The sequence below is a fragment of the Petaurus breviceps genome, unplaced genomic scaffold (assembly GCF_028583685.1).
Source record: "Petaurus breviceps papuanus isolate PSGF00001 unplaced genomic scaffold, PetGlider_PUasm1.0 90752, whole genome shotgun sequence".
In the NCBI taxonomy this organism is placed as follows: Eukaryota; Metazoa; Chordata; class Mammalia; order Diprotodontia; family Petauridae; genus Petaurus; species Petaurus breviceps.
The window spans coordinates 509,925-529,531 of NW_027187336.1; the positions used below are offsets into that span (position 1 = coordinate 509,925).

The 19,607-nt window shown below is 41.1% G+C and overlaps 1 protein-coding gene across 2 annotated transcripts in view; it reads right to left on the reverse strand.

Moving 5' to 3' along the window:
* Positions 1–19,607, reverse strand: part of STEAP3 (STEAP3 metalloreductase) — a 71,545-nt gene that overhangs the window by 34,631 nt on the left and 17,307 nt on the right. Inside the window, exon 2 of one of the 2 annotated variants that reach the window (XM_069067769.1) lies at positions 6,524–6,670. The exons of the other annotated variant lie outside the window; for it this stretch is intronic. The gene's annotated coding sequence lies outside the window, so the exon portion shown is untranslated. The remainder of the gene's footprint in view (positions 1–6,523; positions 6,671–19,607) is intronic. 2 annotated transcript variants of the gene reach the window in all.

Consider the following 19,607-nt stretch of genomic DNA (forward strand, 5'->3'; position numbering starts at 1 on the left):
CCCTGCAACAACAGCACTGTCCTTCACCAGTGGACAGTATTCACTCTCTGTCTGCAGGACAGTCTCAGGGCTTCTTAGTGAACAGCCAGGTTCCAGGACTTCTTCAACAAAAGGACTGTCTTTCACCAGTGGACAAATCTGGCAAAATAACATCAACACAGACAGACAAAGTACCAGCAAAACAGCCATGTCTCCTCAGTCCTTGGCAGCTCAGGGGGCAGGTCTCAAAAGTCCAGGGCAATTCAAAGCGGCCACCAGCAATTCTCTTAGTCTCTCTCTCTCTCCACGAGGTGCTGCTTCCAAAAAGTTCTTCTGCCTCTCACTTGTCTCTCCAAATCTATGTCACCAGCTCCTCCCAGTTCAGGACTTTCTTTTCACATCAACAAGCCCATCCCTCAGGTGGGATTAACAAGCTCTGGGTTTTAACACAATCAATTTGAAAACTAAGCCAATACAGGGGAATCTTTAAATGCCATTACTATCACACCTACTAATTTGATCTCTCTGCCTTTTCCCCCTTCTCCTAGAAATCTCTCTTGTGATCAGGAGTTATCTCCCCACACTCAATGGACAATATCACAAAGCTGTCTTTCAGGGGTCTGCCAAACATCCCTGGGGTTGGGGGGTTATACTTGTACTACCCACCTCTTGGGATTATTGTGAGGGAGGCACTTTGTAAACTCTGGCCACTCCAGCTGGAAGTGATCTTCTTCCCCTGAACACCTGGAGCATTGACTGTCTGTACCCACCATTTGGCATTTAGCCGACTACCCTTCCTCCCTCGTACTGTTCTGTTTGTTAAGTGATCTCCAGTCTACAAGTGCTCTGATGACAAGGGAAAGGGGGCTGTGTTTTACATGCCTTTGTATCTCTCGTAGCACCTGGAGTCCAATATTTTGGGGTTTATTTTTGCCTTCAGAGTTCAGGTCTTTGAATCAGGTACCAATGCAGGCATGGAAGGAAAGTCATAGCAGAAAAAAAGAAGTAATTTCCCAACCATACAGAATAAAGAAAACCATTATGTAAGTATATCACGAGAATCTGGAAGAATATAAAAACAAACCAGGCCCTCCTTGGGGAAGGGAGAAGACCAGAGCTCACTGCAAATGTTTTCATTGCCTGATGTGATTTTTATTTTAAAATAATCCTTGTCAACAGCAGCCAGATAGTTTCCTCTTTCTTGGAATGGAAGGGGGTGAAGCTCTGCTGAGGCAGTTGAACGGTAGTGGAAATGAGTGCAGTGTGGTGCAGTGGAAAGAGCTGGATTTGGACTCCAAGGGCCTGGAATCAAATCCTGACACTGCCACTTGACTACCTATGTGACTGTGGGCATGTCACTTCCCTTTTTTCTTATGTGTAAAATAAGGGGGTTTGAATAAGTGACCTCAAAGATACATTTTGCCTTTAAGTCTATAACCGTATGACAGCCCAAAGACTCCAACACAAAATGGAAAGTTTGCTTTGGAGGCAATGTAAGAGAACACAGGTTTCTGAAGGTAATGATGGAAATTTAATGGCAGTTATATTGGAGAGGGGGAGAGCAGAGTAGGGTGTCTACTATCTCAGAAAATGAAGGTTCTTAATATTTGAAAAGGAAAAAACAAACCATTTTGATTATATAAAACTAAAAACTTTTTGTACAAACAAAACCAATGTAATTAGGATAAGAAGATTGGGGGAAATAGAAGGTTGTTTTGGGGGAAAAGCTTCACATCTAATCTCCAACCAAAGCCTGCTATTTAAGACATACAAGGGGGGCAGCCAGGTAGCACAGCGAGTAAGAGCACCGGCTCCAGTGTTGAGAAGACCTGGAGATCGAATCCCGGGCTCAGACACTTAGCACCCACCCAGAAACACCTGGCCGTGTAACCTTGAGCAAGTTACTTAACCCCAATTGCTTAGGAGTGGCCAGGTGGCTCAGCTAGTAAGAGCACCGGCTCCAGTGTAGGGATGACCTGGATCAAATCCGGGCTCGGATACTCAGCACCACACCCAGAAATAATAACTGGTCGTGTAACCTTGAGCAAGTTACTTAACCCTGATTGCTTAAGAAAATAATTAAAATTAAAAAAAAAAGACATACAAGGAATTAATATAAGACCTAGAACTGAAATGCCCATCAGAAATTATACACCAAAGCCCCCTAAACCTGCTAGAAGGGGACCCCTACCAGGGTCCCTGGAAACCACCTGATAGGCCATAATAATAGTGAAGGAACGTTCCACATGTGTTGCTAGAAACATACCCCAGATACAAGTCTGTTCTTGTTAGGTACCCAAGACTTTACTAGAAATGGTACCCCGCCCCTTGGAACCACATTTTGTTGATTAGCAATACCTAGCTCTATAAAAGTATACCTTTCAGAAGACTCAGTGCTGTCTTCCTTACTGGGGAGGCAGTCACCAGCTGGTCAACAAACACTCCTATCAAATTATTGGTTTTGCTGTCCTGTTTCTCGAATGTCCACTACATTTTGGAGGTTCCACCGAAATAGCCTTTGGCTCTGTATTGACAGCTGGACCAGGCTCCCTGGAAGGCCCGAGGCGGTGGCCACCAAGTGAAATTCCTTGGCCCCTGGCTTGTACTGTTTTCCTGAGAGAACCAGAAACCTGAGTCCTTCCCAAATTCTTTCAATTCAGTCCAGTGAGTGTTCTGTGACCTGTTTCTGTTGAGTGCTCCTGTAATGGTAAAGAGGCAGAGCTGGACGTGGCGTAGATGCCCTTACTGGTCTCCACAGGACGCCGTCGGGAGTACCCTGTTTTCTGTTTCTCTATATTTCTATCTGGTGATTATAATTGTCTCTGTAACCTTTACTTTTATTCGGTTTGTTTTTCCTTTGTATCTGTCACTAGGTGTTGCTGTAATCTTAATTGTGCCGTAACTTTAACTTTTTGTCTCTGATGCTAGCCGAGTCTGGAAGATAAATTGCTCGGCCCCCAAGTCTCAGCCCAGGGAGCCATTGCCAAAGATCAAAAGCTCCTGCCAGCTCCCCATCCTGACTCAACCACCCCATCAGGGCTCTTACCCCTCTGACAGATTGTTCCATCCCAGGGATCTGACCAGCCTACCTTCATATCTCCTTTGACCTAGCAGTACCACTACTTATTTCAAGGACGTCAAAGTCAGAGAAAGGTCTATAAGATACTAAAATATTTATAATCACATTTATATAGTCCAAAACTAGAAATAAATCAAGCATCCATGAATTGGAGAAATGAACAATAATGATGATGATAGCTCTAGCCAAATGGATTGCTCCCTATTCTCCTAACACCCAGTTTATTTGAACTCTACCCCATCTGTAATTCATGGATCAGCCCAAATGCCACCCCCTCCTTGAAACCCTCCTGATTCTCCCCAATCAGATGTGATCTCTCATTTGATCTCTTAAAATATTTGTTTGTCTCAATATTGTACTTATCATATTCTACCTTGCATTATCAGTATCTACCTACATGCCTTCTCTTCTTCACCAGACTGGGAGCTCCATGAAAGCAGGGACCTGTCTGATTCATTGTTGTAGCACCCATAACCCCTAAGCACATAGTAAACCTCTCAATAAATGTTAAATGAGTTGAAACTGATGAATTTTTTTTTAAAGGCTAAAGAAACAAATACAATTTCTTGTGTTTATCATTAAACCAATTGACACGTTTATTAAGTGCCTACTTAAATGAGGCTGGGTGGGGGGATAGAATTCCATATAATATGGTTGACATGGGCATGGAAGGAAGGGAAGGAAAGAAAGGAAGACCCACCTCTGCTGAGTTAGCAAAACCAATAGTGAAATCATTCACCTTTTCAAAAATGCAGTGATAGCTGGCGGACCTGAGTTCAACCACTTTGGAGAACAATATGGAATTACATAATAAAAGTTACAAAAATGTTCAGACCCTTGGATTCAGTAATCCCACTTGTAAGTTTGTGCCCTAAGAAGGTAAATAAAAGGAAGAAAATGCCCATCTGTACAAAAATCCTCATGGCAGCACTATTTGCCAAAGCAGAAAATTGGAAACCAACTCTGCGTGTGCCCAACAATGAAAGGCTGGCTAAATGTTCTATGACACATGAACTCAATGGATTATTATTGAATTGTATGGAATAATATGGAAAGACCTGTACGAAGAGATGAAGACTGAAAAAAGCAGATCCCAAAGGAGCTGTGACTACAACTGTGTAGAGAGACCACAAAAAAGCAACAAGCCTCATGATACCAATGTTAGTGCTACCTTTCTGTTAAAGTGTTAAACTAAAGGCAGAGGGTGTAATGATTTGTAACCATTTAAAAAACGTTTTGTATAATCATTTTGGTGATGGAGGGATTGATTGCGAGTTTCTTTTTAATTGTTCTTGCTTAAGATTTTGCTTAAGTCATCTTTCTTTGGTTGTTACATATTTGAAGGCTTGTGTCTTTTGACAGAAATTAAAGTAAAATTTACCCATAAAATAAATGGTGCTTTTTAAAATAATGGTGCTTTTTTTTGTTCATTGTTTTTCACCTCAATACAGGCCTAAGAATCTCAAGTTTCTTTGGGAAAAGTAAGGGTATAAGCCTTAAATCGAATAAATAAATAACACCTCAATAAAAGTTTTTCTGTAATTGCAATCTTAAGCCAGGAGCTGGGGTTTTGTTTTTGTTTTTTCCTCTGGTCTGCCAATTTGTAAATGGGGCAGTTTTGGTATGGTATGTCAAATCTATCAAGTTCCTAAATCCATTCCTTAACACTGGATTATTCAACCCCCTTCTATTCCCCCTCACCCCAGCCCTTTGTCTTTCCCATCATACTGTGGTAATTCAGCACTCCCTTTTCACATAGAAGGTTCAATGGCGGAAAAGAGAGAGCCAGCAAAAGGGTTTGGGCCTCTCCTCCAACCACAGATGTCACTGAAGAAGAAGGGGCTGAAAGTACAGGAAAGAGAAATGTGTTAATAAAAAGAAACACAAAACCCTACTGAGTAGGGATTGCAGTTTAGGTTAACTACCCAATCAGTCAATAAGCATTTAGTAAGAACCTAGTATGTGCCAGCCGCTGTGGTGGAAATACAAAAAAAAAAGGCAAAAAGATAGTTCATGCTCCCAAGGAACTGCCAGCCAAATAGAGGAAACAACACAAAAACAGCTATGCACAAATACACACACACATGTATACAGGATAAACTGGAGAGAACCAATAGAGGGAAGACATTAGCATTAAGGTGAATCAGGAAAGGCTTCTCATAGAAGACGGGACCTGCAGAAACATACTGACTAGGAGCAAGGAAACTACAGGTGGTTCCATAGGATTTCTGAGTTAGAAAGAAGCTTAGGGATTCTCTAGGGAACAGGTTTTTCACCTTGAGGACAGAGGCTATTTTTTTTTTTTTGCCTTTCTTTATATCCCAGGGGCTTAGCACTGTACACAGTAGGCACTTTAATAAGTGTTAGCTGCCTGGATGACTTTTCTGTGTCATAGACTCTCTTGGCAGTTTGGTAAAACCTATGGACCCCTTCTCAGAATGATATTTTTGAATGCATAAAATACACAGAATTAATAAAGGAAACCAATTATATTGAAAGATAGTGTGTATAGTGTGTACGTGTATATGTGTGTGTGTGTGTGTGTGTGTGTGTGTGTATATGGGTATATGTATATGTTGTGGAAGTACCCCGTTTATATGTCTGTTTTCTATGAGTAATGGACACAGAGTAACTCATAGAAACAGACATATCAATCTCAGGGATACACTGTGCATATGTTCACAGACCCCAAGTTAAGAATGTCTGATCTGGTTCAACACCCTTATTTTTACAAATTAGGAAACTGAGACCCAAAGAGGGGAGGCAGCTTATCTAAAGGGCACATAAGATAAACTTTGAGCTCTAATCTTGGTTCTCCACTGACCTCAGATGATCTTTCTGAACCTCAGTATCCTTATCTGTAAAATGGGAGGGTTAGATTATCTAAGATTACTTCCAGCTATTGTTCAATTTCTCTCCTCCCCAGTTTACCACCCCATTTCTAATCCTTTCCCATTATCATGGGATTACCATCACTTTACACTGTATGAAGCAGGAGTATTCATGTTTGCCAAATCATGACAAAGCAATTCCCCAAGTACTTTAGGAATCTGCAGGTCCCTGGTACCAGTTGATCTGTTTCTTCTCTAGTCTTCTCCTTCCTACCAAACACAGACCCACACACCCACATTCTCTCTCTCTCTCCCCCCTTGTCTCTCTCCCATCCTCCATCCCTCCTCCTTCTCTCTCTCCTCTCCTCTCCCTCTCAGTCTCAGTTTCTCTCTCACTGTGTCTCTCTCCCCCCTAAAGCTGGCTTCTCCAATATGTATCCTTTACATGTTCATAATCTTAAGCCTGAGAACTGGAAAGAACCTTACTGGTTAAATTTGGAAAATATCTTGTTCTGGTTCAGTCATTTTTAAAAAACTCATTACTTTGGTTGTGGCTCAAGCAAAAACTTCAACAAATTTAAAGCTTTGTTAAAAAACATTGTTTGGGTTTGTTTCATGTAAATGAATTTGGTACCTTCTGGTTTAGCAGCTTGTTTCAAGCTCTTTCTTCTTAGCACTGAAAGACAGTCAAGCTGGAGGGGATTTTCTCAGGATGGTTTTTACCAAGGATGCAGATCTTGAGGGGTTTGAGAAAATGACTTTTCCAGAGAACTGAAAAGGCCTACGGTTTAATAGGGGAAAAATTGATAAGAAGAAAAAGGAAACAAAGGACCAAGCCCAGTATTAGAGAAAACCTAGTAAACCCTTGAAAAATGATTCACTGTGCCCTGTCTCTACCTCCTAATGACAGACAACGGCTCACATTTACACAGAACTTTATGGTTAACTCAGTGTTTGCATGCCAAAGGCCAGGTTTTCTTATTCTGACCCTCCCATATTATAGAAGTGAAAACTGAAACTCAAAGACAGTAAGTGAACTTGGGCTCATAAAGGCAGCATGTCTAATGTGCTTACAAAGCTATAAAGTAGCAGAATCAGGGCTCAAATAAAGGTCTCCTGACTTCAAAAGTAGTTCTCTTGCCATTATTCCACATTGCCTCTTTAAAAAAAAAAATCTGAAGCTGATTTCCAGGGCAAATGATCTGTATTTGCTGTCTTAGCAAGAGGCTCAAAGAGATCTTTGCTAAGAGCAGGAAAGACTGTACTTAAGTACCAGGTGGGTCGCTCCCTGAACTCTACTGCTCTTATCCAGTTAATTACCAGTTAGCTGGGACTAACTGGCTTTTTTTTTTCTTTCTTTTCTTTTTTTTTCTACTTTTATTCTGTGAAAAGCTGAAATAGATACAGCTAAATCAATACACTGTGTTCTCTACCAAATGGAAAGGCAAAATTCTAAAAATGGGCTGTTAAGATAATGACCTGGAGGCAGTGTGTACTTCCCTCTCAGACAATGAACAAAAATGCTTTTCTGTTTGGGGGCTGGAGAGTGGGAAAGATGTGTTGATAGTAGCCTTTAAGAGACACTGCCAACCAGGTGTCAAACTCAGGTATCATAATGCTGAGACACTCTTCATTTCCTGTGTAATGGAAAAAGCAAAAGGGTTTGGAGTCCCAGATCTAGCACTAACTAGCTGTGTGACCCTGGCTAAATTACTCTATCTCTTTGAGCTTTGGGTTTCCTAAATCTATAAATTAAAGTGAGTTAGACTATGTGATCTCCAAGGTCCCAATCAGCTCAAAAAACCCATGAATTTACTTTCCTACCATAAATCCTGAATGCCTTTGACATCTGTCATTTCCCTCCACAACATCTTGACAACTTTCTTGCTATCCAGGGCAGAAACAATGGTCCTGATTGGTGAATACCTCAAGGGTTCCCTACTATACTGAGCTAACTATTTCACCCATGTTTCCTCCACTAATCTTCTTGCCAAACGTTCACACAGACAGACACACACACACACACACCCTCCACAATTTCCCCAACCTCCTCTCCACTAGGTACTTTCTTGTTTTACAGGGAATGATTAGGAGTTTTAGGACTATGAAATCTTACAGTTGCTCCCTAATGCTGTCCCCAATTCCTCTTCTGTGACACTGGGATTTTCAAAGGCAAGTGAACCCCACCACCAGCTTAGTCCCTTTGCTGTCTGGCTCAGGCAGAAGGACAAGAGACTATAGGGGGTGAGACCGGAGAGACAAAGTACTCCCTATTCTGAGGACTTTTGCAGAAGATCAAATGTGACACGGAGCCCTAGGGAGCTGGTTTGTCTCATGTGCTTGCTATTCTTGGATTTAGTATGATTAGCTCAGGGACACATGCTCCCAGTGGTTTTTTTGTTTGTTAGATTGTTTTTTTAGTGGGCCAACTCAAGTTCCACCTACCCCAGTAGGCATTCCCAGATCACCCTTGACCACAATGTCCTTTCCCTCCTTTGAACCCCCACAACACCAGCACTTAGAATTAGTAGCACTCATTTTGGTTTCATCTACTGCCTCAATGTTTCATTTGTGTCTGTCTCTGTTGTCTGTCCTACTAGAAAGTAAATTCCCAAAAGGCAGGGAAAACACCTCACACTGCTCCTATATTCCCAACAACACCCAGCATAGCACCAGATACTTTAAAAACCCTAAGTATTTGCTCTATGTCACAAGGGGACTTGGAAAGCTCATCCTAGGAGACAGAATGGTGCATTACCTAGGCCATATGGATCATAAATTCATCAATTCAGAACTAGAAAGGGCCTTATAGGTCAGCTAGACTGATCTCATTTTCCAGATGAGGGAACTGAGGTTTGGAGAGCAAGTGATTTGCCCAAAGTGGCATAGGCAGAAAATGGCAGTCAGAATTCTAAACCAAATCTAATGATGCCATGAGTAGCAAAGAACTGGGCTATCCTGGATACAAAGATTTGGCTCCCATCCAATCCTACTAAACTGATGCTAATAAGACTTAATTAACCCCTGATACACTCCTCAAGACCACATAGCATAGTGGACAGAGAGCCATCTTCTTTCTTTGATATATACTACCTATGGGACCACACAAGAGGCAATGAACCACTCAGTGTCCCCAAAGAACTTTCTAAGACTGTAGCTTACAGTCCTAATGCTGACATAGATTGTTAAGGAGTTTCTTCACTATGGTTCCCAGTCCTGATGAAATCACAGGTCCAGACCCAAACTTCTAATAAAAATGTCCTATCTACACGGTGACAAGCATGACAGATCAGATTCCCTTCTGCTTGATCAAATGAATAGTGTGATGATGTAATAATAGCAGATGTTCTTATAGTGCTGAGGTTAGTGAAACATGCATTGTCTCATGTGAGTGTTCTGCAAAATTCAGAACGCTATCCACATCGACATGGTAGGGTAACACCAGGCTTTGGTGCTTGAATTGCCTTGATGTACGATAGTTAGGAGATGTACTCATCTAAGGGACCCAGGACTCTGCTTTAGTATTGACTCGGAAGGTATCAGACTAGACAAGAGGCATGAAAAGTCCTATTATTTACTTTTTTTTTTTTGGCTTTTTGGAGGGGGAAGGCAGGGCAATTGAGGTTAAGTGACTTGCTCAAGGTCACATGGCTCGTAAGAGTTAAGAGTCTGAGGCCAGATTTGGACTCAGGTCCTCCTGACTCCAGAGCCAGTACTCTATTCACTGTGCCACCTAGCTGCCCCTCTATTATTTACTTCTTTCTCCACTGGCAGGTAGTATTGAGCAAAGAGAAGTATCTGAGATGTCACAGGGACACAGTGATTGAGCCTCCTGGCAGAGCAAAAATTGTCCTGCTTTTTTTCTATTTGTATCTCCTGTATTCAGCATAATGCTTGATACATGCTTAACAAATTAATTTTCAATCTACTTTGAATTATGCAAATAAAATGCCTAATATGTACTTATCCTCTGACCCAAGATTCCATTGTGGGCATATGCCCCCAAGGAGTCGATGACAAAAAGAAAGATTTTACATACACCAAAATATTTATAGCAGTACTTTTTGTGGTAGCAAAGAAGTGAACAAAGTAAATGCCTATCAACTGGGGAATGGCTAAACAAACTGTAGTACATGAATGTAATAATGGACTTTTAGTGTGCTACAAGAAAGTGAAAACATGGAAAGATCTACATGAATTGATGCAGAGTAAATTATATAGAACCAGGAAAACAAGATACACAGCAACTACAACAATGGAAAGAACCACCACCAAATACAATCAAAATGAATGTTCCAAAATGACAACAAACAAGCAAACACCAAAGAAAAAATATGAAAGCTACCTCACCCTCACGAAAAGAAGGGAGGTCCACTGGTCTGGAACATTACATATATTTTCAGATTTTTTTCAATTCAATAGTTTTTTCTGATTGTTTTTCTCTTCTTTTTTTTTCTTTAAAAATATTCTCTGGCTCCAGTGTCGGGATGACCTGGATCAAATCGGGGCTCAGATACTTGGCACCACACCCAGAAATAACTGGCCATGTAACCTGGAGCAAGTTACTTAACCCCGATTGCTTTAAAATAAAAAAATATTCTTAATTATACAGGGGTATATAGAAGGAAACTTAGATAAATGTAAAAAGATGGCAATGAAAAGTTATTTTAGAAAATGAATATTGTGAAACTATAAATAACAAGATTAGCCTCAAAGAAAAAATATAAAGAGATCTCCCCTTACTCCTTTGCTGAGGTGAGGGTTCCATAGCTATGCAACATTGCATATAATATCAGACTTTTTTATGCATTGATGAGTTTTTGTGCTGAATATTTTTCTTTCTCTTTTTGTTCATTCATTTACGCATTTGTCCATCTACAATCCTTTTTAATTCTTGCAAATCTAGTACTCTACCAATTATAAACCAGCTTTTTATTTAAAGTCTTTTTACCAAGCCTCCCACTTCAGAACCCTCAAGTTTTCTCCTCTACAGGCTAAAAAAGGACAGTTCCTTTGATTGATTATTAAATAAAGTAGTCTTTAGGTTTCTATCCTGGTTATTTTCCTCAGGATATGGCTCAATTTGTAAATATCCCTTCTAAAACATGGTACCTGCAACCTTATCAACTAACACCTGGAATTTCCTGGCAGAGATTAGTTTGTAGATAACTGACAGCACGAATGGGATACAGGATAAGGGCATCCTGTCTGGATGGGGGGTATCTAGGGCTTACTGAATATACCTGGTCAATGTTACTTTAAGTCAAGACCATATTCAAAGGAAACATAAATATCATCAAGCCTTTTGCAAAGCATTTAATTTTTTTCCTCCTACCTTCTCCTTGATATTCTCTTTTCTCTAGGTTTTTGGGACACTATTTTCTCCTGCCCCTCCTAACTATCTGACCATTCCTCATTCTTCTAAAGAAGACTGATCCTCAACCAAGGCATGCCCCCAACCATGGTTATTCCATAGGGCTCTGTCCTGGGCCCTCTTTTCCTTCTATACTAACTACTTCAGTTGGTGAGCTCATCAGCTTCCACAGATTTAATGATCATGTTTGATGATACTTATTTACTCCTAACCTCTTTGCTGACCTCTGGGTATTGCATATAACTGCCTTTCAGACATCTCAGACTAGATGTCCAGTAGACATCTCAAACTTCAACATGTCTAAAATGGAATTCCCCTAAAACCTCCCCCACTTCCAAGCTTCCCTATTATAGTACCACCATCCTCCCAGTCCCCAGGCTAGAAATCTAAGTGCTATCCTTTACTCCTTAATCTTTGTCACACACTACGTCCAATCTGTTGCCAAGGCCTGTTGATTTCACCTTTGCAATATCTCTCAAATATCCTGCTTCTTTCTGACACCCTGTTGTAGATTCTCATCACTTCATGCCCGGGCTATTGCAACTGTCTGCTAGTTGGTCTGTCACAAGTCTCTCCCACTCTAGTCCATCCTCCACTGGGCCACCAAACTGATTTTCCTAAAAGTGCCAGTCTGATTACGTCAGTCTCATTTTCAGTAAGTTCCAGGGGCTCCCTATCACCTCTAGGATCAAACAGAAAATCCTGTTTGATATTCAAAGCCTTGTATAGCCTAGCTTTCCCCAAATCCCACCCTCTTCCATCCTTCTTACACCTTTTACCCTCCCATGTTCTCTCTGATCCAGTGACACTGGCCTCCATGCTGTTTCACAAAGACAATCCATCTCTGAGCTCCAGGGATTTTTCTGTCAATCCTCCATGCTCTCCCTCCTCATCTTAGCCTCCCTTCCTAAAACCTTCCTAAAAGCCTCTTGAAAGCAGTCTTTCCTAATCCCTCTTAATTCTAGCTCCATCCCTCTTTTAATTATTTCCCACTTATCAGGCAAATCGATTGTTTGTACATATTTGTTTGCTTGTTCTCTCCCCAACTCCCCCCTCTGATTGTGAGTTCCTCAAGGGTAAGGACTGTCTTTCACCTTTCTTTGTATTCCCAGGCTTAGCTCAGTGCCTGACACAGCAGGTGCTTAATAGTTAATGACTGACAAGTGGAAGTTAAAGGTTAATGGCTCATTGTAATTTCCAACAATTAGAGCAGTTCAAAAAGCGGATGGGCTGATTTAGTAGAAAGTCCATTTCCTCTCAATGGAGGTCTTCAAGTTAAGGCTCTATGACTATTTATTGTGAATACTGTAGAGGTAAATTCATGCTTTCCCTTTTGATGGGAACTAGGCTGGATAACCTCTGAGGTCTCCTAACTACTAAGATTCTCTGTTTTCACAACACCTCTAAAAGTAAAGAGGTGACTTGTCTGGTTTCTTGCTTTCACGTCACCCCAGGCTGTGTTATTTTAGTTGTATTCCAGGGCAAGGGGTTGAAAGGGGAAAGGAAAAGGGGAAGGTCTGGGTGGGTGATGAGTAACAGCTGGTCATCATCCTATGTGTCAGAACTGAAGCCCGATTTCCCCACCCTCACTCAGTCTCTTCCATTCCAAGCAGAAGGATTCTAGCTACTCAGACTTCTCCTACTCCTTATTACCATCTCTAGGAGCAGTCTCTGACCCTGATCATTTTCTCCTCTCTAAACCAGACATGGAAGCTATACCAACCCAAAAAGGGCTAACACTTTCCTCTCTCTGTTCCCATATCCCTCCAGACTCTTCCTTTAAATCGCTCTCCAGCAGAGGGCATAGACTTCCAAGAAAATGAGGGGCCCAAGTCATGTCATACTCTCCTTTCCTCTTCCTACCCACTTGCAGGCTACTGCTGCCCTCCCTGTCTCCCACACAATTATCCTGGTGACCTGAGACGGAATAAGAGAGAAAGCAAGAAGCTGGTCTCAAATCAGGTTTTAAAAGCTGTGTTCTTTTCACAAACACATTAACTGCAGCACTTCTATTTTCTCCACAGGCATTTCTACTTTCCTAAGGGGTTCTCATAAGCATTTTCCAGGGCCTTGGCTGTTGTAATTCTGCCTGGAATTGTTATGCAGAAACCATGAAAATTAAGTCATTATCTCCCCCCTTTCTCCAAAGTCTGAAAGGTTTCTACAAAAGAAGAAAACGCAAATGGCAGAGATAATGTCTATGTGAAATATGTGAAAATCCTAAATTTGGTCAGACAGGGAAAAGGAAATGGTTATACCACCATTCGGCAGGAGAATGACACTGTGTGAATGCACAGTTCGTAGGCTTTATGTAGCCAAGCATACCAACTTTGAAAAAATAGTTTTAACATATAATTGAGGGAAAAAATAAAATATTATTTAAAAAAAGAAATAACAGAAGAAAGAGTGGGATGGTAGAAGAAAATCTTAATTCCAAATTATTTCTAAAGAGATACAGTTTTATTACTTGCAAGGGCGTTATGGCTTACAAACTTAGATGCTGGTACAAAGAACTGAAATGAAAAAAGTTAATACAAATTTTTAAATTCAGAATTGGGCTGCATGATACAACACAGCATCAGAAATAAAAAAAAAAAACCTTTAGTAATAATACTAAATCCTGGACCCAACAACCTGTAGGTTATCATTTCGTTAAGCTCTGTTATTAAAAATCCACTGTCTATCAGACTCCCCTCATATGTAGAGGGGATTCAGAGGTTATAAATGATGTCTACCTTTTTATTTGGCCAAAACCGAGTATACTACATGTCTCAATTCCAAATAGAAGGGTCAAAATTGACTTAGTACCAAGGTATAGCAACAATAAAAAGCAACATGGTTTTATGTCCTCTTTACCATTTTTCATTCCATCTGATACAACCCATCTTTATAACCTGACTAATGTATAATGTGAAAGTATTTACAGATCCTATACTTGACTATATGCCGCCATGGGGGTAGAGGAAGGAGGGGGACAAAATGTGAAACTCAAGGAATTGTGGAATTGAATCCTGTAAACTAAAAGTAAACAAATTAATTAAAAAAAAAAACAGAAAAAAATAAAAAGCAACATTTGTAGAGTGCTTTTAAGTATGCATTTGTATATGTCATCACATTTTAGCATCACAACAACTCTGGGAAGTAGATGCTACAGGCAATTTCCCCATTTTACAGATGAGGAAACTGAGATAGAGAGGTTACATGACTTAGCCAGGGTAACACTGCTAATGAACCCAGGTCTTGGTGATCCCAACTCCCCCACTCTAATCACAGTACCTCCCCTATAAGGGAGAGCTCAAATTTGTCCTCAGAACACCCCTAGGACACACACACATTGCCCATTCAGTAAGAGGAGGTAAACTGAGGAATAAACAAGGGCCAGAATATGAGTTGACAGGGGCCTAGACCCATCAATCGATGCTGTTTTGGGGGTCTTGGGATCGATCAGAGGTCAGATTTAAGAGGCAGAGACCTCCTTAGACATAATTGAGTTTGATTTTGCAGATGAGAAAAATAAGGCCCAGAGGGAGATAAGGTGATTTTGCCAAGGTCACACAAGTTAACAAGAAGCAGAGAAGGTATTTTAAGTGAGGCCCTCTAATTTCAAATGGAAGTGTTTTTTCATGCCCCCTGACCCTTCTGCACACTTACCAAAAGTTGCTTCAGCTGTGCTATCCCGAAGAACTCTTAATTCTCCTTTAATCTTTCAGCAGGCTGGGATCCTTCCATTTCCCTTCAGGATTCGGGTCTGCCTAAAGCCTGATTTCTTTTGAGCCCAATCTAAGTTTATTCAAGCCTAGTCTAAACAATTCCAGTAGATGCGCCTGAAGGTCCAGACTGGGACTCCAGGCAAGAACTGAACCACTCATTGGAGAGGGGGGGCAGGGCTGGGGTCCAAGTATCTCATCAGCCCGGGCTCCGGATGCCAGACCACACAGCGGAGGAGTGTCAGCTGGTGAATGATGCACGGTTTGAAAGTGCACTGCTAGACAGTGTGTTTCTGGGCAGATATTTCCTGTTCAGGGAGGAAATCTCATTCCTGCTAATTACAGGCTCAGCCACAGGAGACTCTGGGCTGAGGGACCATCACTAGAGCCTGACATAAAGACAATTGATAAGTCACTCAATGCATCGCCCTCCAACTTTTCTACCCAAGCAACAAGCTGTATGTTTCAAGAGCCTATGTTTGATCTTTGGCACAGAATGTCAAGTGTGATGAACCAGCTGAAAGCGGCAATCCACTGCCAGAGTAGGGAATCTATATCACTCATCCCAGCCTTCATTGTCCGGTGATTATTCCTGGAGTTTTCTGTGTCTTCGTTCATCTCTATCTACTTACTAGTCCCAGTCAGGAGAAGACAGACCCAGAACACCAGCTTCCACTGAGACTTTCTGCTTTTCTACCTGGGAAGCTAGCTATAATGCACTTGGGTCAAAGAAGGCAATTTGTAAGCACCTGGCTTCTAGGCACTATTATAGTAAGCACCCATTTATCCCCAGTCGCAGCCAAGTAGCAAAGTTCAGTTACCCAGAATGGTTATTTCACCATCTTGTCTGGTCGTGACAGATTTTTATGGTGGGGGCCCAAGGTCAACAGTACATCCTGAGTGATCAAGGAACAGCCTCATTGTATGGATTCCAATTTTAGTGGGAAGTGTTCCAACATGACTAAGATGACATTTAATAAACGTTCATTCTTTGAAATTCAGGAATCCATATTTGATGGATATGACATAAATAAACAAATTGACCTGATTAACCTGACCATTTCATTCCTTACCCATTCTGAACTAACAGAAACTTACTGTTTATTAGTGAAAGTCATGACAGAGCCCTAGTCTTGAAATCAACAATCTCTACAAATTCCAATCTCTAATAGTATTAATTCTGTGCCTTCAAGTCACACCTCACAGTGAACTCCTGAGTGTACAATTTTCAAACACACATGGGTGGGAGTACAGCAAAATTTCCAAGGTTGGCAAGGGGCACACATATACCTTCTCTCATATCCTCCTAACCTCCAGCATAGTGTTGGACTGTGATAGTAATGGCAATTAAAGATTCCCCTGTATTGGCTTGGTTTTCAAATTGAATGTGTTAAAACCCAGAGTTTGTTAATCCCACCTGTGGGATGGACTTTGTGGGATGGACTGTGGGATGTGAAAAGAAAGTCCTGAACTGGGAGGAGCTGGTGACGTAGATTTGGAGAGACAAGTGAGAGGCGGAAGATCTTTTTGGAAGCAGTACCTCGTGGAGAGAGAGAGAGACTAAGAGAATTGCTGGTGGCCGCTTTGAATTGCCCTGGACTTTTGAGACCTGCCCCCTGAGCTGCCAAGGACTGAGGAGACATGGCTGTTTTGCTGGTACTTTGTCTGTCTGTTTTGATGTTCTTTTGCCAGATTTGTCCACTGGTGAAAGACAGTCCTTTTGTTGAAGAAGTCCTGGAACCTGGCTGTTCACTAAGAAGCCCTGAGACTGTCCTGCAGACAGAGAGTGAATACTGTCCACTGGTGAAGGACAGTGCTGTTGTTGCAGGGGTCTGGAGACTGTCCTGCAGACAGTGAATACTGTCCACTGGTGAAGGACAGTGCTGTTGTTGCAGGGGTCTGGGAGCCTTTCTGTTGGTTCAGAAGCCCTGAAGAAGGATTTTCTTGTTGTATGTTTACAGAAATCCTGGGAGAGGGCTTTGCTAATGTGTTCAGGGGTTCTAGGACTGTTCTACAGACAGAGGATAAATTCATGAAGGGATTGGCAATGTATCTTGTGGCCTTGCTAAGCCTTGTCTCCCCAGGAACTAAGATTGCTGAGAACTTGCCTCATGTCAAGATGAAAGAAAAAGATGAAAGAAAAGGAAGACCTCCATTTGGGTATTAAGTGCTGTGTTTAAACTTGATGTAACTCTGGGGTAGATTCAATTGTGATCCAGGGGTGGGGAACTTTTGACCTTATGTTTGGAAACTAATCTCCATTTGAGAAGAGGGACTTTGTGGTGGAATAAATTAAGGTATAGCCTAGGGGTGGAGAAGTATTTAGAACAGAGACTTTGTAATTGAATGATTGGAAGGTCCTGGGGTGGGGTAGTCCTTGGAGATTATTTAATCACACTTAGTAAATGCTGTATTTTGAATGATGTCATGTTTTGACCTTCTCTGTTCTTGGTTTGTCACTGAATAAAATGGAGAGGACCTATGCTGGTATTCTGAACCTTGGGAAGTTGCCTTTCCTTGGCATTACATTACATGGACACATAATAAAGCCTCCATAGGACCTGTCAACTAATTCACAATGACAAGAATAACAGCAATTTGAATAATTAGCTCATAAGATTACAGGTGTAGAAAGGACCCTTAGAAGCCATTTAATACAACCTCTTCATTTTATAGATGAGGAAACTGAGGCCTATAAAGGAAAAAAGCAGTTTTCTCAAGAGCACACAGCTAGTGACTGACAGAGTAAGATAGAAAGCATTATAGAAATGCAAGCACTGATAGGTCTATTTGTTATATCTGTAAAAACAACAACAAAACCCCAAACCCTAACACATAGTAATTCCTACCTCTTGTCTTTGCTCATGCAATTTCCCCATTTGAAATGTCTTCCTCTCTTCTCTATCCAAATCATACCTCTTCCCATCTTTCCAGACCCAATCCAAGCAGCACCACATCCATGGATTCTTTCCTGCCATCTCTAAACCCAAGCAACCTCTTCCTCCTCTGAACTCACTGTACCTGTTTCCTGTTCCACTCACTTGGCACTTAATCATTTTCATGCAGCATGTATACTTTTTATATTAATTCTTATCTTTTAACGGTTTTATGCATTTATCAACCAAAACAAGAATTTATTAAGCATCAACAGGCATACCTCGGAGATACTGCAGATTTGGTTCCTGACCACTGCAATAAAGAGACTATTTTTATATACCAAGTCACATGAATTTTTTGGTTTCCCAGTGCATATGAAAGTTATTTTTACACTATACTGTAATCTATTAAGTGTTCAATAGTATTACATTTTTAAAACATACATTCCTTAATCAAAAATACTCTACTGTAAAAATAAAATGTTAACCACCATCTAAGCATTCATCAAGTTGTAATCTTTTTGCTGGTAGGAGGTCTTGTCTGCTGACTGATCAGGGTGGTGGTTGTCAGAAGGTTGGGTGGCTGTAGCAACTTCTAAAAATAAGACAACAATGAAGTCTGCCACATTGGTTTAGAGTTATTAATTGGCCTAATTTCAATATTGTTAGTGGAGCACTGGGAACACATACAACATTTATAGTTGTCTTATATGGGAACGGTTCATGGCACCCCAAAGCAATTACAATAGTTACATAGAAAATCATTGATCACTGATCACCATAATAAATAATAATAATGAAAAAGTTTGAAATATTGTGAGAATTACCAAAATGTGACAGAGAGACACGATATAAGTACGAGCTGTTGGGAAAATGGCACCAACAGACTTGCTTGATGAAAAGTTACCATAAAACTTCAATGTGTGAAAAGCACAATGCAATAAAGTGAAGCATAAAACTACATAGGCCTGTACAAACTCCCTCACACAGTGCTAGGCCTGAGGGATGCAAAGATAAAACAGTCTCTTTAAGGAAAGAGTTATTCTCCTGCAAGACTTTAAAGGACTAAAGGGGAGAGTTTATATTTTACATACCCATAGGCATGCTAAGAGTCAGCCCCAAGGACTCTCAAGAGGCATACTGTTAAATTTTCAGGGTATTTACACCTCAGAAATCAGCAATCTGGACAAACCTGGTTTTCGTTTATTGTTTTATTGATTGCCCAGTCTAAAAGAAAGTGTCAGTATTCACACATATATATTCTAACACACATCCCTAGTTAAACATTTGCCAGCGCACCCCTGTATAAACCCTCAATAAAACACCTCTTGATCTCAGCAGGTCCACAGTAGAAGGCTCAGAGAATGAAGTCATCACCAGACTAGAGGCTAATAATAATTGGCATTTATATAGCACTTTAAAGTTTGAAGAGAATCCACTGTTTCATCGAGCCTAACAACACTCCACAGTCCAGTCACAGTGCTAGTCACTTAATAGGAGCTTGAAAGATACAGGTAAGTGGCACAATGGGTAGGGAGTGGCTGGCCTGGAGTCAGTGAGATTCATCTTCCCAAGTTCAAATTTGGCCTCAGACACTTACTAGTTGTGTGACTGTGGGCAAGTCATTTAATGCTGTTGGCTTCAGTTTCCACATTTGTAACATGACCTGGAGAAAGAAGGAAGGAAGGAGGGAGGGAGGGAGGGAGGGAGGGAGGGAAGGAAGGAAGGAAGGAAGGAAGGAAGGAAGGAAGGAAGGAAGGA